A 15804-nucleotide genomic window follows, 5' to 3' on the forward strand; every position below is an offset into this window, starting at 1 on the left:
TTTATTTGGCTCTGTTTCTTATTTAATAAGACCGTTTAGAATTTTATCTACACATTAGGGTATCACCATGAGCCTCAATGGGACCAAGCACGAAAGGCTTGGGAGAGTTGGGCTCCAGGGCAAGGGTGGAGAGGGAGGGAGGCTAGCCTGCCTGGGGAAAGCTTTGCTAGAAGCTGAGATCTGCCCGTGTTGCCCTGATTCCACTGTGCCCCCCTGAGCCTGCAACCTTAGGATAAAATTACACATTTCTAATTATGGGTCTGGTTAAAAAACCAATGCAAAGGTGGGATAATATCATTTTTCCTATGGCAATGCCCATTTTTGTTAATTTTTCATTACTGCTGGCTTGGCTTGGTCTCCATCTCTGGCAAGGCTATGAGGTGCATTCAGCATTGAGTGTGCTTGTTGATCCAAGAGAAACTGGCAGATGAAGCCGCTGTTGACTGCTGGAGCCTCCTGCCTATGGAACAGGCTTCTGTGACTGTTTTAACATCACTGTGTTAGTTAAAATGTGCTTCGAAACTTGTTTCCATTGCCTGAAGCTAAGTCCCAATTCTGTTGTGGAAATTGTACTTTTAGGACAAACACATGGCGAACGTCCATTGTGTGGGTTTTCAGGTGTAGGGGTGAGCTCTACTGATGCTTTTGGCGTTGCTTGACAGTGCAGTTCATTGGGTTGTGCACTTTGTGAAGGGGAGCCGGCTTTGGGCTCTGGGGCTTGAGATCTTGGAGAGGAGTTTGGGCAGGGCCTGTTTCCTGTGTTGGCACGTGATCTGCCAGCACTTTTGGTGTGATTGGTTTATCCTTGATCTCCTCCGGGGGCTCCTGACTTCAGCTGCTTCATTCTCTCAGAAGCTTAACCATCTCAGTGGTGCTTTCTCAACAGGTGCTGGGATGAGTGTCCTCAAATGGTCCATATATAATGACTTCATCCCCAGGGCAGCAACACTGGGAGATACTGTGGACCACTGGGAGGCGGGGCCTGGTGCGAGGTCCTGAGGTCACTGATGATGTGCTCTGAAAAGGAATCATGGGGCCTGTTTCTCCTTTACCTCCTTCCCTTCTTTCTCCATTTATTCATCCCTCCCTCCGTCCGTTCTTTTTTTTCTCTCCCCCTCTCTCTTCCCCCTCCCCCTCCCTTTCTTTCCTCTCTGGGTCTCTCTCTAACCAGTAATCTATAAGTTACTCCATCTTGTACTCCCACCATAATGTAGTGCAGTTGCTAGAGTCCCAAACTAATGGCACTGCCTGAACCTTGACTCAGTTCTCCAAAATTGTGAACTGTCTTCTTTTCCCCATAAGTAGCCGGTTTCAAAGTGGCACACAGCCAAGTAGTGCAGTGTCCACACAGCAGAACTGCTGCCACACTGACTAGTGCAGTGTCCACACGGCAGACCTGCTGCCACACTGACTAGTGCAGTGTCCACACAGCAGACCTGCTTCCACACTGACTAACTAGTGCAGTGTCCACACGGCAGAACTGCTTCCACACTGACTAACTAGTGCAGTGTCCACACAGCAGAACTGCTTCCACACTGACTAGTGCAGTGTCCACATGGCAGACCTGCTTCCACACTGACGATTTCACCAGTAAATCTTAGCCTCTTCTCCTGCTCTCTTTTTACACCAAGCTCGTCGTCTGTTCCTATGGGTCTTCCCTCACCTGGAGAGCTCTGAAACCAGGAACAGTGACTTTTACTCTTTGGGTTTTTCAGTGCCACAGAGCATTCAGCAAATAGAAGATGATTCATTCGTGTTTATTAGATAAACAACAACAATGGCAGACCCTGGAGCCCTGGAAATCATTCATCTGCTTTGCATATCAAGGCTGAGAGTCCTCATTAGTACTCGAGGAGGGTGAGGTGAACAGGACACAGGTCAGAGGCGGAGCCAGCACTGGCTGACTCCACTGCTCACGTAAGGATGCACTCATTCCTCCCTGTTCATGGATTCTGTGGTCGTGTTTTTTCCATCCGTGGGTCCAGCCAGCTACAGAGCAAATACATTTGAGAGAGAAGTGTACTTTTCTTAAGTAACTTAAGGTAGGAAAGGCTCGCTGTAGCACACAATTGTAGACAATACAGTCCATCGTGGCCACGCAGGCACAGGAGCAGACCAGGTGGCCGTCACACTGCATCCGTAGTCAGGAAGCAGAGAGACAAACCATAACCATCGTCAGGCTTTCCTGCTCCTTTCACACTTTATTCACTCTGGACACCTGGCTCACATTTAGGGTGGATCTTTTTTTTTCCTCAGTTGAACTTCTCTAGAAATGTTCCCACAGACACACCAAGAGGTGTATCTCCTTGGAGATTGCAAATTAATCCAGTCAAGTTGAAAATGAAGATTCACTATCACACTATTAATATGTAAACATCATGTAGGCTCCCTTATAATCCCAGAACTGAATTTTTTACTACAAGAATATGAGATGGCATAAATAGACATGGCTATTCTCAAATGTTCAAGTTGAAGAAGCATGGTCATCCTAACAAGCTGAGGTCATGTCCTCTACAATTACATTATTAGAAATTTTCAAAGAAGTAAATATTTATAATACTCTTTGATATATAGAATATAGAAAATGACAACTATATTTAATAACTCATGTTAAGGCATGACATTTCTATAAAGTAAACTGTTGAGAGGGAGGAACAGACTCAACACATTTCCCTGTGCTGGTTCCTCTGGCTGCAACTCTGGTTCTTTTTCTTCACCAGTTAAAATCGACTGCAGTTGCTGCTCTGCTTTGGTCTTGGCCTCTGATCCACATCTTAGCCTACTGGGGCCTGGACCTAAGCAGTCCACGGTGCCGTCTTTGGATTGGCCAGGGCCTTGAAATTGCCACGTCTGCTGGATTTGTTTGTCCTCTCTCTATCTGACCATCCTTTTGTGTGTTCATGTTTGTGCAAGTACAAATGTGTGAGTGGGTGTGCATATATGAGTGGGTGCACACACACATACGTGTGAACATCAGAGGTCAAATTTGGGTATCTTCTTTAGTCTCTAACTACGTCTTTTGAGACCGAATTGCTCAATTGAATCTGGGCCTCATTGACTAGGCTAGACTGGCTGGTAAGTGAGCCCCAGGGACTCTGCACACCTCTGCCTCCCCAGTGCTGGGGCTGCAAGAGTGCACCATCCCAACCAGATTTTTAATCAGTGCTAGGGACTGAACTCTGATCATCACATTTATATCTCAAGTGCTTTCCTAACTCGGCCGTCCTCTTGCCCCATCGCTCACGGGTTGGGCATTGTCATTGTCTCCTTGAAATTCCCTGCACCTCAAATCACTACCTATTCCACACTGTTTTCCTCCCCCTGCTTCTCAGATGGTCCTTCTGCGTCTCCACGTTTGGGGTTGGCAGCCTCCCCAGGCACAAACCACTCCTCTGCTGTCTCCCCGACTGCTTGCCCATCACCAAGTCCCCTACTTAACTGGCACTCCTCCACCCAGTGCCAGCATCGGACTCCCTGAGTTTCTTCACATCTGGTTGTCCACAGCCTCATGTGCTCTTCAGGCCACATCCAATGGAGGAGTCTCTTCACCTGCCTGCAGGGGCCAGCTGCTTCTTGCACTCTTTTCCTATAGCCGGTCCCAACCACGTGAAAGCCAAGCAACTCCAGAACCCTTCTTTCTGTCACCACCCACATCTAATTGCTCATGAAAGTGCTGTTTCTACCTGGAAGTGTCCCATGCATTCACCCTTCTCCTCCTCCTCACAATTGCTTCCATTTATCATCTCTCTATAAGACAGCTAGAATAATCTGGTTCACCTCTCCTTCTGTCTCGGTCTGCTCTGCTTCCTTCCCCATTCTATCACAGAAATAGTGTTCCTTATAAACAATCCTACTTACATCACACTTCTGCTTTCAAATGCCCAGGGTTCCTTATTGCCAGTTTCTGCTTTCCATGCTGGGCCTACGGGGTCTCAGGGTTAACTGGGTCTCAGCTTTCTGGGTTGGACCACAGGATGCTAAGTGGGTGGGTAGAGTCTAGAAATCTACACTCAAAAGAACTCCCTTCAGTTGGGTATGGTGGCACAAACATGCAACCCCAGCACTTGGGAAGCTGAGGCAGGAGGGTCATGAGTTCAAGGCCAGCCTGGGCTCCCTTCCGAACTTCTCCCCATAGGTTTCCTGCTCCTGCCCCACAAGGAACTTGCTATGGGCATGCTCAGCATTGTGCTTGTTCACGATCTGTATTCTGCACGAGCTGTTGTCTCTAAACCCTTTGTTCCCCAGTTGTCTTCCCTTGTCTTCTGGATAGATTGTTCTAAGATTCAACTCTAGCCCCAGCAAGGCCTTCTCTGCCCTCTCCTTGGTCCCCAGAGCTGTCTGAACATGCTGCTGCTGAGGCATCGCTATGGTTTTGGTATGTTCTGTTGAGGGACTTTTCTTGGGGAGTTGTGGACGTACATCCCTTTACTCCAGGACTCCAGCTAGGGTGCTGATGGTAGACCAAAGAAGTGATTCCCTGCAAATCTAGTTGTAAACTCCCCAGTGAATCTGATGGAGTCGCTTATGGAGCATGGGTGAGGGTTTATTTAAGGAAACTTGCTGAGTCGAGCAGCTGGATCATGAGGAAGCCCACCCAGCAGCTGCATCACTAGCGCTTGCTACACAGTTGACCAGCAGCTCCACCAAAGAGCCCCTCCCAGGCCTAGTTTACTGTGTGGATAAGCTAGGGATGGGCTTTGTGAAACTTGTAACTTTCTAGTGAGTTTGTGGAATTCTGGCCTGGGTGTCTGTAATTGCTTGTTACAGAAAGCAGATGTTGCAGCACTTCCTTCAGATGGCCTTGCTAAGCAGAATGACATGGACATATTAATTAGTTTTTTGTCATGGTGACCAAATACCTGACGAGAAACACCTTATAGGGAAGAGTGTCCTTTTACACATGTTTGGAGGGTCCAGTCTGCCACAATGGGGAAGGCATTGTGACGAGAGTAGTTGGCAGTTGTGGTAACAGTGATGTGAGGCTGATGCTCACACCTCAGTGAGCCAGAGAGCAGGGAGGGAATGCTGGTACTCAGTTTGCATTCTCTTTTCCCCCTTAATCCACCATGGATTAAAGCTGTATTTCAACAACAGAAACAACAGAAAGCTTACAAACTCATGGAAACTGAACAACTCTTTTCTTAACTTAAATTATCTTGTCTACCTTTTGCCTCTGGGCATATACCTTTTTCTGTTTCTGTATGCCTTTCTTTACTTCTCACTCTGTGTCTTGCTGAGCAGCTGGGTGGCTGGCCCCTGATGTCCCCCTCTCCTTCTTTCCTTGTTCACGAATCTCCTCTTCCCAGATTTTTCCTAATAATTCTGTCTGCCTGCCAGCCCTGCCTATCCTTTCTCCTGCATTGCTATTGGCTGTTCAGCTCTTTATCGGACCAATCAGGTGTTTTGAACAGGCAAAGTAACACAGCTTCACAGAGTTAAACAAATGCAACATAAAATAATGAAACACATCTTTGCATCATTAAGCAAATATTCCACAGCACAAACACACAGAATATAACACATCTTAAATTAATATTCCATACATATGATAGTATATGTAAGTGACCCCAAAAATTTACCAGGGAACTCCTGCAGCTGATAAACACCTTTAGTTAAGTGACTGGATACAAAAATCAACTAAAAAAATTAGTTGCCCTCTTATATATAAATGATAAATGGGCTGAGAAAGAAATCACAGAATTAACATTCTTTACAATAGCCTCAAATAATATAAAATATTTTGGTGCAACTCTAACCAAGAAAGTGAAAGACCCATATGACAAGAACTTCTTTGAAGAAAGAAATTGAAGAAGATATCAGAAGATGAAAAGATCTCCCATGCTCATGGATCAGTAGGATTAACACAGCAAAAATGGTCATCTTACCAAAAGCAATCTACAGATTCAATGTATTCCCCATCAAAATCCCAACACAATTCTTTACAGATCTTGAAAGAACATTACTCAATTTCACATAGAAAAACAAAAACCTAAGATAGCTGAAAAAATTCTGTACAGTAAATAGCTTCTGGATACCACTATCTCTGATTTCAAGCTCTACTACAAAGCTATAGTAATAAAAACCACGTGGTATTGACATAAAAACAGACAGGTGGACCAATGGAATCAAATGAAGACCCAGATGTAAATCCACACATGTATGGACACCTGATTTTCGACAAGGAAACCAAAATTATACAATGGAAAAAAGAAAGAATCTTAAACAAATGGTGCTGGTCTAACTAGATGTCAGCATGTAGAAGAATTTCAAATAGATCCATATCTATCACCCTGCACAAAACTCAAATCCAAAAGGATCAAAGACCTCAACATAAATCCAGATGCACTGAACCTGACAGAAGAGAAAGGGGGAAATAATCTCGAATGCATTAGCACAGGAGACAACTTCCTGAACAGAACACCAATAGCACAGGCACTGAGATTGACAATTAATAAATGGGACCTCATGAAACTAAAAAGCTTCTGTAAGGCAAAGGACATTATCAATAGGACAAAATGGCAGCTTACAGAATGGGAAAAGATATTCACCATCCCACTTCTGACAGAGAGCTGGTTTTAAAACTATATAAAGAACTATATAAAGAAACTAGATATCAACAAACCAAATAATCCAGTTGAAAAATGGGGTACAGATCTAAACAGAATTCTCAACAGACGAACCTCAAACGGCTGAACAACACTTAAGGAGATGTTCAACAGCTTTCACCAGGGAAATACAAATCAAAATGACCCTGAGATTCCATCTACTCCTGTCAGAATGGCTAAGATAAAAAACACAAGCAACAGCATACGCTGGAGAGGATGTGGAGCAAGGGGAACACTTCCCCATTGCTGGTGGGAGCGCAAACTTGTACAGCCACTTTGGAAGTCAGTGTGGCAGTTTCTCAGAAAACTGGGAATCAGTCTACCACAAGACCCAGCTATACTGCTCTTGGGCATATACCCAAAGGATGCTCAATCATACCACAAGGACAGTTGATCAACTATGTTCCTAGCAGCTTTATTTGTAATACCCAGAACCTGGAAACAACATAGATGTTCCTCACCAGAGGAATAAAGAAAATGTGGTACATTTATACAATGCAGCATTACTCAGCTGTTAAAAACAAGGACAACAGGAAATTTGAAGGCAAATGGATGGAACTAGAAAAAATCATCCTGAGTGAGGTAACCCAGAACAAGAAAGACAAACATGGTATGTATCCACTCATAATTGGATATTAGCTATAAAATAAAGAATAACTATGCTATAATCCACAGACCCAGAGAGATTAAGTAACAAGGAGGGTTCATGGGGGGGGGGGAATGCCCAGATCTCCCTGGGAAAGGGAAATAGAAGAGATTTCGTGAGTAGACTGAGGGTAGGTGGGATGGGAACATGAGTGATCAGGTTGGAGGGAGGGGAGGAGGAGAGTACTGAAAGAGACTACTGGAAAGGGGGTGGGGGGCATTTCAGGATCAGGTAAAAACCTGGCATAGGGGAATCTCCCAGGAATCTACAAGGATGACTCCAGATAAAACTCCTAGCAATGGTGGATACATGGCCTGAACTGGCCATCTCCTGTGATCAGATTGGTGCCTAGCCTAATTGTTATCAGAGAGGCTTCATCCAGCAACTGAAGGAAACAGATGCAGGGGCCACAGCCAAGCATTAGGCGGACTTCAGGGAATCCTGCAGAAGAGGGGGAGAAAGGATTGTAGGAGCCAGAGGGGTCAAGGACACCACCAGAAAACCCACAGAATCAACTAACCGGGACTCATAGGGTCACAGAGACTGAACCGACAGTCAGGAAGTCTGCATGAGACTGACCTAGGCACTCTGCACATATGTGACAGTTGTGTAGCTTGGTCCTCTTGAGGGACTCCTAACAGTGGAACAGGGGCTGTCTCTGACTCTTTTACTCGTTTGTGGGACCCTACTCATACTGGGTCACCTTGTCCAGCCTTAATACGTGGGGAGGTGCTTAGTCTTACCATGACTTAATATGCCATGTTTTGTTGATACTCATGAAGACCTGCCCTTGCCTAAACAGAAACAGAGAAGTGGATTGGGGAGTGGGGAACAGGGGGAGATGGGGGAGGGGAAACTGTGGCTAGGATGTTAAATAAATAAATAAATTCTAAAAACAAAAACAAAAAATCCACTACAATAAATAAACAGAAAAATAAAACATAATCAATATATCACAAATCCATCTGCCAAATGACAAAATAACAAGATTCTTTAGACATGTGTTACAGGCATACATTTGGGTTGAAGTGTGTTAAAGTCATCTAAGTGGTAGAGATACTTGTGTGGACCAGGAAAACTTTGTTTAAGTCAGGCCTGACCTGGTTGTCAGTCTGGCCTGCCTTCCCGAATTCCCAGGAACTCCAAAGCTCTGGGCTGCAGAGCTGGCCAGGACTGGGTTCTAGGGTCCATTTGCTCACAGTTTGACTCAGTCCTGCCACACACACCCCTGTCCCCTGCCACTCACACCCCTGTCCTCTGCCACATACACACCCCTGTCCCCTGCCACACACATCCTGTCACACACACCCCTGTCCCCTGCCACACACACCCCTGTCCCCTGCCACACACATCCCGCCATGCACACCCCTGTCCCCTGCCACACACACCCCTGTCCCCTGCCACACACATCCTGCCGCGCACACCCCTGTCCCCTGCCACGCACACCCCGTCCCCTGCCACTCACACCCCCACCCCCTGCCATGCACACCCCGTCCCCTGCTTTTTTCCTTTGCTGTTATTGATGTCGCTGATTTTATCCAGGTCAGTCTCACTCTTCTACTTTTCTCTATTTTTAATACTTTTACTGATTTCCATTCTAATCCTAATGGAGTTCTGCTTACTGTGAATTTCCGTCCTGCTTCTGTTTCTATTTTCTTTTCTCTTTCTTTTTTAATTTTAACGCCATTTCTTTATTGATTCTTTGGAAATTTCCCACCACGCTCCTCAATCCCACTTACCTCCTAGTCCCTCCATATCTGCCCTTCACCCTTGCAGCATCCCCCACACAAGAAAATTTAAAAAATCGAAACCAAACTAAAACAAAACAGATACACAAACAACAACCCACTTTGTCCCTCCTGTCTGTCCTCCTCTCCAGCACCTCTTCATTCATCCTGGTGGCATTGGGAACCTCGGTGTGTCACACAGTGTACCCTCTTCCTATCAGCTTTACTAGCAACGTTCACTGCAGTGAGTCGCTGGTCTGGTTTGAGGCCTCTGGTTTCTGGTCCACCATCATCACTGGGCTCTCATAGAAACTCCTCTCGGATATCCTATAGCTACCCTGAGTTATGGAGATCCTGCCAGCGGGTATTGCTCAGTAGAACCAGTCTCTTTACATGCTCCAGCAGGTCATAGATGGGGTAGATGTTAAGGTGGACCAACCCAATGGGCCTGGGTGGTAGCTGAGTTGGTCACACATGGCCGCTGTGGCCACCCACCTCCTCAGGCGCAGTCCAGGGCTCCTGCTCTCCTGCTCCCAAGCTTTGGTTCAGGGTGGGAGTGCAGGTAGCTGTTTCTCTGTGCCTGGGTCATTGGGGCCAGCTCTCTTGTTGCAGTGTCCATTGAAAGGCCAGGGCCAGTGAAGTGCAGGACTGCCTCAGTCTGGTCCTCAGATTTCATCATGTGTGGTTCTTATGGCCCCCTGTGGTGACATGGGCCACAGACATCAACACAGACTTCAGCTGCAGCAGGACCACAGACCCAGACCTGGCCCTTGGCAGCAGCCTGGGCACTGAGGTTACTATGGCCTCTGGTCGCAGTGTAGTCCACCCAGATCAGCATGGCACAGCTGTAGCATGGCCTCAGGAATCAGGCCAGACCCTGGGCATCCCTGTGGTCTTTGGTGGTAACAGGAGCCAAGGACATCAGCTTGGACCCTGGCTGTAGTAGGGCCATGGACACAGATAGGTCCTTCAGCTGCAGCTCAGTCCTAGACATCACCATGGCACTGGGTGGTAGTACAGACCCTCAGATAGGTAAGGTCCCTAGGCCTCATGGCCTTCTGACATCTGCATGGCCACAGGTGGCAGCCCAGGTACTGGACATTGTAGTTGGAAGGTTTCTTAGGTACTGCCCTGCTCTGTGGTTGGGATGAATCTCTCCCTCCTGTGTCTTGCAGCCCTTTGATCCTAAGTAAACATATAGAGGCCTACATTATTTCCAAACTGTATGGCCTATGGGTCGGGCTTTTTAATAGCTAGCTCTTATATCTTAAATTAACCCATTTTTTAATAATCTATATTTTGTCATGTGTTTTGCGGTTTACCAGTCTGCTGGCATATTGTTCCTCTGGTGGCTGCTGGCTTTTATCTCTTTTATTTTGTCTTTTTTATTTCTATCTGTTTGTATTTCCTGCCTGCCTCTAAGCTGCCTTGTCATAGGCCAATACAGCTTTATTTATCAACCAATCAGAGCAACATATAGTTACAGCATACAGACAGACATCCCACGGCACTTTCCCTTTTTTATCTGATCAAAAAGGAAGGTTTTAACTTTAATGTAGTAAAATTACATAGACTAGAACAATTATCAAGCAGGAATTACAATTAATTTATCTAGTCCATTCGTATTTGGCAAAATTGAAGAAAATATTTTATCTATCCTATATTTGTGAGTCTAAAGTTTCATATCTAATTTATCTTTTATCATGACTAAGGAAAACTGTAATTATAACTATCTTAGTCTTCAACTGCATCAAAGACCCCAGAAGGATATAATATTACCTAAGTAAACAGGAAATGCATTGTAAGCAACTTTCAAAATTATGGAAATGACAGAGACAGCTACTTGCCTGGACAGTCACCCAAAGTTTCTCTACAATGTTGGGGCATCCATCTTCAGCCTATAGGCCTAGAGTTTTTTAGTCACTTCGCAGTCTCCTCTGTGAAGCAGGAATCTGAAGGACCATCTTGCCCTGTTTTGGTCATCTTCCCATGGGTCCTGTATGTCCAGCTTATCAGTAGTCCAGGAAAGAGCAGTCTCCTGCCCAAATGACCATCTTTGTCAAGAAGAAGATAAATTCCATATTGAGTGTCCTTGATGCCCATTCTTCTCCTTGAAGTAAATCGGTGCTGTCAGGAGCAGACATGTCTAACCATCCAGAAAGTCTAAGTTTTTAAAGTACTTTAAATGCCATATTTTGTAGTTCTTTGAAGTGTTTGAAGATTACCTACCTAACTGAAATATATCTATGTATACCTAGAAAACTTAACTAACATGACTATAAGTTTGATTATCATAGAAGACTAATTATTAATCTGTATTTCTTAATTATCCTTTACAATCTAAATGAGTTACATAAACATAATACCTTAAATGAGAGTAGAAATATATATATGCAGTATAATAAAATTAACTTTAAATTTGTATCAATAAACTAAAATCTATAGCAATGTAAAAACATTTTACACAGGTTATTGCTCTTTAAAGGTAGATTCAATAATCTACCCTTTCATCCTATCATACCTATGTCAGGACATCTTGTGGCCTTTGGTGCCAGTATGGGCCATGGATGTCAACACAGACCCTGGCTATGTTAGAACCACAGACCCAGACATAACCGTTTGTAGCAGCCCAGGCCCGGACGTCAGCATGGCTCTGGGTGGCAAGCAGGCCCCTACCTCAGTCTACTCCGCCTTCACTTGTTCAGTCTGCCTCTCTCCACAGCACATGAACCTCTCTGCTTCTTTCTCTCCCATTTCTCCACCACACATTTGCTCATGACACTGACACCCTCTCGCCCGGCGCTGCAAAGCACTGGCCCGGCCTGTGAATGGCTTCAGCCAGCCCAAGACTTAAAAACCCAGGCTAGGCTGTGGGTGTCTTCCATCCGCCTGAGCTGAGTGGCATCAGGCAGGTCTCTGTTTCTATTTTCTTAAGGTAGAAGCTGGGGCCATTTATTTGAAAACTTCCTTCTTTTCCTAATCGAGACGACATTGGTTCTGGAAACCTTGCAAACATACTGCCTTATCATAATGCCACTCATTAATTTTTAGATTAATTTTTTAGACCTATTTCATTTTATGTGTGCTTGCATGTATGTCCATGCACCACATGTGTGCCTGGTACCTGTGGAGGCCAGAAGAGGGTGTTAGCTCCCTTGCAGCTGGAATTATGGACAATTGAAAGCCAGTACTTGGGTGTTATAAACCAAATCCAGGTCCTCTGCAAGAACAGAGACAGGGTCTATGCAGACCAGGCTGACTTCAAACTCAGAGATCTGCCTGCCTTCACCTCTCAAGCTCTGGGACTAAAGGTGTGTGTCACCAAGCTCAGCCATTATAACGTATTTTTACCCCATTCAAAATACTTCCCATCTTGGTTTCTGTTGTTGCTATGATGAAATATCTGACAAGAAGCAACTTGAGGAAGGAAGGCTTTCCTTGCTCACTGATAGGTTTGAGGGTGCAGTTCACCGCAGCTGGGGAGTCAGGGCATGGGAGGCAGCGGTGGATGCTGACATTAACTCCCCAGCTGGTGCTCAGCTTGCTCCTTTTCGTTAAGTCCAGGACCCCTCAGTCCATGGTCAGCCCACACTTAGGCCTTCTCAGCTTAATGAACATAAGCTAGACAATCCCTCATAGATGGGCATGATCCTGCCGAGGTGGCAATGTCTTGACTATCATTCTTCCTAATTGTCTTGTTAATTTCGTCTTGAACATGGAAGTCATTTGGAGTTGCATTATTTAGTTTTAAATATTTCTATCTCATGTATTGTTTATTTACTTTTGTCCCAGTATCTTGCTGTGTATCTTAAGTGCTGGAGTTTAAATGTGATAGGCTCATGTGTTGGAATACTTTGTTCCCCGGATGCGGGGGGTGGGGGGGGAGGTGGGGTTTAGGGTTACTTAGCCCAGTCCCACTTCCTGTCCTCTCTCCACTTCCTGCAAATGCAAGTTGACCAGCTATGCTGTGTTCCTGCATCCGCGTCCTCCTCACCAGGACGGGCAGGATCCCCCTGATCTGTAAGACAAAGTAGGTATTTTTTCTTAAGTTCCTTCACATCAGGTATTTATTTGATCACAGCAGTGGGAAAAGGAACTGATAGCCCAGGCTGTCCTCAGACATGCTGTGTATCATGGATGGTCTTGAACATACGCTCCCCCTGCCTTGACTGCCCAAGTGCTGAGATTACAGGCGTAGGCTGCTGCTGCCGCCCGTGAGATATCAGCTACTGCACATTTTACCACGTTGGGTGCTGGATGTGTGTGTATTCCTATAAATATCCTCCCACTGTCTTTTGGAATAAAGCTTTGTTTAGGTGAACCCAGAGCTGTGTATAGTCCAGGTTAATTTTCCCCGCCACTGTGGCATTCTGAGTCCTCTAGCCAGTAACTGCAAATTGTGAACTTTTTCACTTAGCCCAGTGGGAACGAGACCAATATGGGTATCACTGTCCCTCATTTTTCTGCATAGTTGTTTGCTTAACCTTGGGCCATTCCCTGACTGGGTCAGTATTCACTGGAGGCTCCTGAGAGATGCTGTTCAATCCTTTCGTCTCCCCTTTCCTGTGTGGTTCTCCACTTTCCACTGCACAGCTGTTAGGGTTTGGATGTCCGTGCCCCAGGTTCATATTCCTGGGCACTGGATCACCAGCTCGTAGTGCTGCCTTGGAAGGTTTAGAACCTTTTAGGAGGTGAAGCCTATCTGGAGGAAACAAACGGAGCAGGGAGCCAGCCCAGGTGTCAGACAGCCTGCATTCCAGTGGATCGCTGCATCCTGCATCCGGGGCCAAAGCCTCCAACCACAGGGCCAGGCCATAACAGCAACAGGTCCACTTCTCCTTCCCAGTCTTTGGCACTTTTCTCATTGCTGGGACCAAATGCTTGGTAAGACAGAGCTAACGGGGAAGGTTTGTTTGGCTCATAGTTCCAGGGTGCGCTCCATCTTGTCAGTGTGAGCGGCTCTGCTTCCTGGTCCGCCCAGATGTGCGTGAACAACTCATGTTCATGCTGCCACAAAGGGTGGTTCCCACTGCCATGGCCTCCTGCTGGGATGCGAGACCTCTTCAAACTGTCACAGCAATGAGAGAAGTAACCAATACACCTGTCCTGTGAACTCAAGCTGCCTGGGTCTCTCTAGAGTCACAGCTTTGACTCTGCCCTGTATGGAATCTCTCTGCCTGGCTTATCTCTCTCTGCACCATGAGTGGACACATCCTACGGTGCAGTTGGCCCCGGCAACTGAGGGCTCACCATATCTGCTGTCTGCCCCTCTGAGGCACCTCTCCTTCGGTGTCTTATATCCAAGGTCTTGAAAACCACTAACTGGTGTATTTTGCCGGGTTCCTAGTTATTTCAGATGGAATGGGAAGTCTGTTAGTCCATGTTACTTAAATATGGGAGACCTCTCTGACTTTTTTTTTTTTAATGTGCGTTGGTGTTTTGCCTGCATGCATGTCTGTGTGAGAGTGTTGGATCCCCTGGAACTGGAGTTACAGACAGTTGTGAGCTGTGATGTGGGTGCTGGGAATTGAACTCAGGTCCTCTGGAAGGGCAGCCAGTGCTCTTACCCCCTGAGCCATCTCTCCAGCCCCAACTTCTCTGACCTTTAATTGGCAAAATCCAAAGTAATTAAAAGTCCCAAAGTGTAAGAAAGATTTACTATTACTAATAAATGGATTCCCTATTGTGTGCCTCTTGTTTTAAGTTTATTCTTACTTTAACAGTTTTGTTATGTTTTTTTTTTAGATTTATTTCTTTTGTTTTATGTGTGTGAGCATTTTGCCTGGTGCCTGCAGAGGTCAGAAGAGGGGTCAGATCCTGGAACTAGAGCTATGGATAACTGCAAACTCCCAGCTGCGTGCTGGGATAGATCCCAGTTTCTCTGCAAAAGCAACAAGTGCCCCTAACACCGAGCCTTCTCTCCAGCCCCAAATTTATTCTTACTTATTTAGTGCTTAAGGGTATGAGCAATTAAGCCGGGCTTAGTTGCGCACGCCTTTAATCCCGGCACTCAGGAGGCAGAGGCAGGAGGATCTTTGTCAGTTTGAGACTAGCCTGGGCTGCATGATGAGTTCCAGGACAGCCAGGACTACACAGAGCAATCCTGTCCTGAAACAAACAAACAAACAAACAAACAAAGGAGTATGAACAACTCTTCAAGTAATGGAGAGAAAAAATATAACACAACAGAATGCTTTGAAGGGTCATTTTGCTGAAAGGAAGTGGAGATCTGGTGGCAGGCAAAGGGGGTCTTTAGGGATGGCTGGCAGGTGATCAGGCAAATGACAGGATAACTGTGCTCCAAAACACTCAGGCACACGTGGGACACTGGGGGAGACACCAGTGTTGACGCGGTCACCAGCGGTCAGAGAGGAAGGGGCGGGTCTGCAGAGCTAGTTAGGTTCGGTGTGTATAACTAAGGCCATGAGACGATTCTGAAAGCCAGGGAGAAACAACTTGACATCTACGTGGCTGGGCTGAACAGCAGGGGAAGACATTAGGGGCAGCACTCCACCTCTCACCAGCCAAACGAATGGAGAAAGCACAGAAATGGCCTGTGGAGGAAGAATGGAGTGGATGTGATGTCATTGAACGTGCTGGTAGGGACAGAGGAGCGAAGGCTGGAGAGGTGTTTAGCAGACGCTTTCTTTAGGAGCTGGTGCCCTAGTTAGCGCTACAATTGCTATGCAGGGACAGCATAACCAAGACACCTTAGAACAGAAAACATTTAATCAGGGGCTTGCTTTCAGTGTCAGAGTGTGACCCCATGACAGTCGTGGTGGGGAGCACAAAAGCAGGCATGGTGCTGTTAGGAGCTTAGAGCTTA

Source organism: Peromyscus californicus, unplaced genomic scaffold (assembly GCF_007827085.1).
Source record: "Peromyscus californicus insignis strain IS unplaced genomic scaffold, ASM782708v3 Scaffold_17__1_contigs__length_78620276, whole genome shotgun sequence".
In the NCBI taxonomy this organism is placed as follows: Eukaryota; Metazoa; Chordata; class Mammalia; order Rodentia; family Cricetidae; genus Peromyscus; species Peromyscus californicus.